The sequence below is a fragment of the Diabrotica undecimpunctata genome, chromosome 8 (assembly GCF_040954645.1).
Source record: "Diabrotica undecimpunctata isolate CICGRU chromosome 8, icDiaUnde3, whole genome shotgun sequence".
NCBI classification, from domain to species: Eukaryota; Metazoa; Arthropoda; class Insecta; order Coleoptera; family Chrysomelidae; genus Diabrotica; species Diabrotica undecimpunctata.
In genome coordinates this window covers 48,405,453-48,411,452 of record NC_092810.1, presented here as the reverse complement: position 1 = coordinate 48,411,452, position 6,000 = coordinate 48,405,453, and the positions used below count along the sequence as shown (strand labels likewise).

Below are 6,000 nucleotides of genomic sequence, written 5' to 3'. Positions count from 1 at the left end.
AATACGTATTGTATCTAGATACGTTAGTTCAACCATTAATGCGCATGCTTATATGTCAAAAAGATACGTTACGTATACGTATTTGCTTGCACAAAAACTCTCTATTGTCAAAAAAGTTGACGTTGACGTAAAAACAAGCAATTAGAGAATTGAAAAACGTCTACTTTTAACCACAGGCAGATGTTTTAATATTTAGTCATTAAATAAGCATAAACTGAAATAAAATAAGTATGGTTGAATAGGTATTTTCAATACCTTTCAAACGAGGTATCACTTGACATAAGGTCTTAAAATTACCTGTCACAGTGGCGCTGCTACGTCTGTTTATCACCTCCCTCAAAATTTCACTGTTATAAGTATAACTATTTAAAAGATACGAGGGGGGAAACGGATTTTTGACTAGCACTGTATATGTATATGTTTTTTCATCATTGATAAAGAACAAAAATAAAATAGAACCAGATTTTTCTCTAATTTTATTACCAAATCATTACCTAGTACCACGTGAGTGAATCATTGTAAAACTTAAATCAGTTATTTACATCATTGTTCTATTGTAGCATACCTCTGAAAATGGCTTTGTAAGCCGAAAGCGCTCAGCTAGGATTAAAATTGATTACAGACTTCAAAAATACTTTCCTTTTTCCATCTTTTGATTTGTCATAAGTGTGTACAAAAATATATCAGTCTTTTCATTTACATAAATAAAATTTAGGGGTTTGATGTCCTCCCCCCCAAGTAAAAGCAATCCTGGGCTCAAGTCAAAAAATGAAATTAAGGTTGAGAGGAACCTAAATTCAAATTTTAAAGCAAATCATGTTGCAAAACAAATTTATGTTGAGGATTTTACACTGATTATCTTTTAGTAGCGGAGTCATGATCTGTCAATGACTTCTAAGTATATATAAAATTCTAAATAATCTGGCTCCATCTTATTTTTAATTCAGATTTGCATGAACATTTGACTAGGTCAATAAACCAGATACATATTTACAGAACCAATAGGCATAGTTCAATGAAATTTCTTGTTTTTACTAGTTTTAGTAACTTTAACTAATTATTTAGCTACCATACCATATTAAACACAACTACAAATATTTTTATTTTTTAAGAAAAAACTCATTAACTATGTTAATTAAATGATTTTATCTTATATGTTGCAGATTTTATGTATAATTCGTTTTTTCTTACTTTAGAATTATACTGGTATTGTATACTTTTTGCAAATTCTATGTAGTGTTTTAATGTTTCTAATATTTTAATATTAACGTCCATATTGTGTGTAATGATAACGTTCATATAATGTATTACTTACTTGTACCAATTGCGAAATATTAGGGTTTCCTAAAACTATATCTTTATATTCATAGAAAACTATATCTCTATCTTTACAGTTCAATTAAGATTTCATTCAAAAAAGAAATCGGTATTTGATCGCTAGCGCTGACTACCCGACAAATATACACATGGGAATACCTACAATGCGCGTGTATATAATAATTGATGTTGCGTTCTTTTTGCTTAGTCACATTTTATATATGGTTTGTACAAGAACGATATTTTTTATATTTTGTGACTGGAAGTTATTTAGTTAATTTTGTTTTTATTTTCGCATCTATCTGTGATTATTTATCAGGTGAGTTTTAGTAATTATAAATATATTTTAACGCTTATTCAAGGGAATTATGTACATATTTCAATAGATTATGAACAAATATAATTATGTATGCATATTTTTTAGTATCTGACAGCCATCTCAATAGTAAACTTCAATATCTCTTGTAAAATAATCATAATCATCATTATTCTCTTTGCCTTTATCCCTATGCGGGATTGGCTACACTAAATTAGATTTCTCCGTAGGATTCTATCTTGGGTCATATCAATATCACTCCCCGTTAGCGACATGGCATGCCTAAGTCTCCCCCAGATCTTCTTTGGTGTTCCTCTTCTACTCCTTCCCTAGGAACCCGCAGATCCGCAATTCTTTGTGTTGGGTGATTAACGTCTTGTTAGGATGTTCTTCTTCGGCCTGGGCCTCTTCTTCCGGCGATCTTGCCCTGTATTATGAAGTGTAGAGGGTTATATCCCTCTGGATGTCACATTACATGGCCAAAATATTGCAACTTAACTTACTTAACAACGATACTTAACTGTTCTGATGTTATTTGCACCTCTTGTGCTATAGTTATGTAAGTCAGAGTGTTTAATTAAAGTATCATAATGTTGGTAAGGGAATTATCTTATATTTAATAAACAACGGTTTGCACGATTCCAAGTAGCTAACTTTTGCAATTATTCTTATTGCTTTTTTTTGCAATTTAAATATTGTTATGGCATTGCAAGAATTTCCCCACAGAATAACACCATAGCTTAAAAATGAATGGAAAAGAGAAAAGTACGTTATTTTCAAGGTATCAACACTTGTAACAAGTTCTAATTTTCTGAGTAAAAATAAGGTACTACAATAGAAAGTTTACTAATGTTCTGAAGCTATTTTCTTGTGGCATTGTAAATTAATTACTATTTAAATGGGAATAAGCCACAATTAAAGGTTAAAATACGTTTATTGACGTTTTAATTTCCACTTCGGAAATCGTTCTCAAAATACAAACATTAGTAAATTAAACAAATTTTGTTTTTTGTTACTTAAAGAAAAATTCTTCTAATAATTTAATTTTATCTGACTCATCTATATTGACAATTCAGACATATCTTATACATTTTAAAGTAGACGACTTTAAAATGATATTGCCAATATTGTTGAGTTGCGTTCCTGGGACGACTTTACTTATAAGATAGTTCATTCGATTAGATGAAATCAACTTTAACTTGAGAATATCCGTCAGAAAAGATCATAACATGTAATTCGTCTTTAAAAAGACAAATACATGCCATGATGACAGTAAAACCTCATAATACTATCCCGACATGGTAAGTATTTGATCGTGCATTTAGTTTACCTTCAATAAACACCAAATTCCGATTTTATATAAATTAAATATTTAAATACCAGTATTGGTAAGTCAGTAACATATAGAGAATACATCATTTATGTTTTTTAAATAACAAACATATAAAATCGGAATTTGGTGTTTATTGAAGGTAAACTAAATGCACGATCAAATACTTACCATGTCGGGATAGTATTATGAGGTTTTTTTCCTGGTTTTTCCCTCATAATTTACTATGGAATCACTAACAGGAGAATTTTACTGTCATCATGGCATGTATTTGTCTTTTTAAAGACGAATTACATGTTATGATCTTTTCTGACGGATATTCTCAAGTTAAAGTTGATTTCATGTAATCGAATGACCTATCTTATAAGTAAAGTCGTCCCAGGAACGCAACTCAACAATATTGGCAATATCATTTTAAAGTCGTCTACTTTAAAATGTATAAGGTATGTCTGAATTGTCAATATAGATGAGTGAGATAAAATTAAATTATTGGAAGAATTTTTCTTTAAGTAACAAAAAACAAAATTTGTTTAATTTACTAATGTTTGTATTTTGAGAACGATTTCCGAAGTGGAAATTGAAACGTCAATAAACGTATTTTAACCTTTAATTGTGGCTTATTCTCATTTAAATAGTAATTAGAAAGTTTACCTTTGAGATGGTCAATATGGTTATACCAAGTCAATGTGTTGTCAACTGTTATGCCCAACAATTTGACATTATTTTTTTCAACACTCACATGGAAGGTAGACGAAAAAATTAAATTTTGAGTTTTGTTATCATTTAGTTTAAGTTTATTTGCTAAGAAGCATGATTGAGCATTGGAATTTTTCTCAAACCGCAAGATTTTTATCAGAAAAAATAAAAGTAGTGTCATCTACAAATAAAACTGTTTTAAATAGAGCCATGAAATTGGGCAAGTCGTTAACATATATTATAAATAATAGAGGGCCCAGAACTGTTCCTTGTAGAACTCCATTCTTTATCTGCTTAAATTCACAGAGACAATTTCCGTAGTTGACTGCTTAGTATATATCCTTTAGATACGATGAAATTAGTTCCAAAGGAGTACCTCTTATATCGTAAAAATGCAGTTTTTTAGCAAAATATCATGAGAAACACAGTCAAAGGCCTTTGGAAGATCACACAGCGTTATGGCAGAGTAATTATGCTTCTCAAGGCCATCAACTATGGCACTCATCACATCTAAAAGTGCATGTGTTGTGGAACGATCCTTTCTAAACCCATATTGTAATCTAGTAAAAAAGTTATTTGTTTCGAAGTACGATATAAGACGTTCCTTCAGAATTTTTTCGATTATTTTACTGAATATCGAAACGGTGGAAATTGGTCTATAATTGTCTACAAGGTCACGATCGCCTTTTTAAAAAATAGGAACAATCTTGGAGTATTTAAATGAAGTTAGGAATATCCCGATTGAAAAATACTATTAATGAGATGTGTTAAAGGTTTAGTAATTATTTCACTAGTGCTTTTGATAAAAGATGCGTTTAGCTCATTAGTATCCAAACAATTTGAATTTTTTAATGCTTTTATAACCGTTGATACTTCTTGTTGATTGGTTGGAGACAGAAAAAATGAATTCGATTGAGCTGGAGAATTTTGATAGTTCAAAATTGTGTCGTTTGGTGTATTTGGAAGAGATTTTATAATATTCTTAACAATTCCAACAAATAAGTTATTGAAAAAGTCACAAGATATGTTGGTTGTTGAATTATGTAAACCATTTGTTTTATTTCGCTCATAGTTAATTACCTTCCAACACATTTTGGATCCACTCTTTGAAGTTAATATTAATTGATCATATGCCAGCTTTTTCGTTCTTTTCAACTCAGCATTGTAATGATTTTTATATCTTTTATATTCGCTGTAATGTATTGGGTTTTGAGTAGAATCAGCACGTATTTTATATGTTTGCAAATGATTTCTCATATTTTTTAAGTTGTCATTGAACCTGTTTACCGGACATCTTCTGTCTTTGATAACCAGTTTTTTAGTGGAAAATATTGCGATACTGCAAGATTTTAATTATCTATTAGAAACTTTGCTGGGTAATTTACATCAAGATTTTCGTTAAAAATGTTCCAGTCTAATACGGATGAAAAGTTCTGCATTTTTAAGATACTCTTTTGCGTAAAGGCTCTAGTACAAACACTTGACTTTTGCTGAATTGATGCTAAGCTTATACTGATATACTGGCCGCGATGATCAGAGAAACAAGGTTCAAGAACATTTGCCCGAAACTGATCTTCTTCAACATTTGTCATAATATTGTCTATACAAGTGGCAGATGTATCAGAATTCTAGTATAGTCATGGATTGTTTGTTTTATTCCAAATGATGATATTATAGAAGTCAGCTCACTAGTATTTGCCGTTTTCGCAATAAAATTAATATTAAAATCTCCCAAAATTATTACTTTTAAATTTGGCCTCATAATGGAACCTAATAAATTTTCGAAATTTGTAAAAAAAAGACTTAAAATCGTTACATTTATTCGATCTATACACTGCCAATACAACCGTGTTAATATCTTGTAGAACAATTAAACAAAATTCAGATGTTTGTTCTATAATAAATTTATCACAGTTAATAGCTTCGAATTTTAAAGTATTTTTTACATATATTACAGTACCACCGTCCTTTTTATTTTTCCTACAGAAACTGTTAGCAAGTAAATACCCAACGATGTTTATGTATCGGAGATTTGCTTCATTCACTCTGCCAGTGCTCTGAGAAGCAAACAACATCGATGTAAATTCCAACAAAAATAAATCTATCATTTGTACTTTATTTTCTAAACATTGAACATTAACATGGAACATACTCACCAGGCTTTCGCTATTCAAAATATGAATTAGTTTTTCAGGAACTTCTAAACTTCCTACGCCTAGATCTAGATTGTTTCCATTTGTGTGGACTGCTGCATTTTCACTACAGTTTTGTAAAATCTCGATATGTTTCATTACAAAGGAGTTTTCTTCCCGTGTCTCTGCTGCAGGCACATTTGTAGCTG

The 6,000-nt window shown here is 30.4% G+C and overlaps 1 protein-coding gene across 1 annotated transcript in view; it reads left to right on the top strand.

Moving 5' to 3' along the window:
• Nucleotides 1-1,461: 1,461 nt before the first annotated feature.
• LOC140447521 (uncharacterized) overlaps nt 1,462-6,000 on the top strand; it is a 29,979-nt gene continuing 25,440 nt past the window's right edge. Inside the window, exon 1 of the mRNA XM_072540218.1 lies at nt 1,462-1,636. The gene's annotated coding sequence lies outside the window, so the exon portion shown is untranslated. The remainder of the gene's footprint in view (nt 1,637-6,000) is intronic.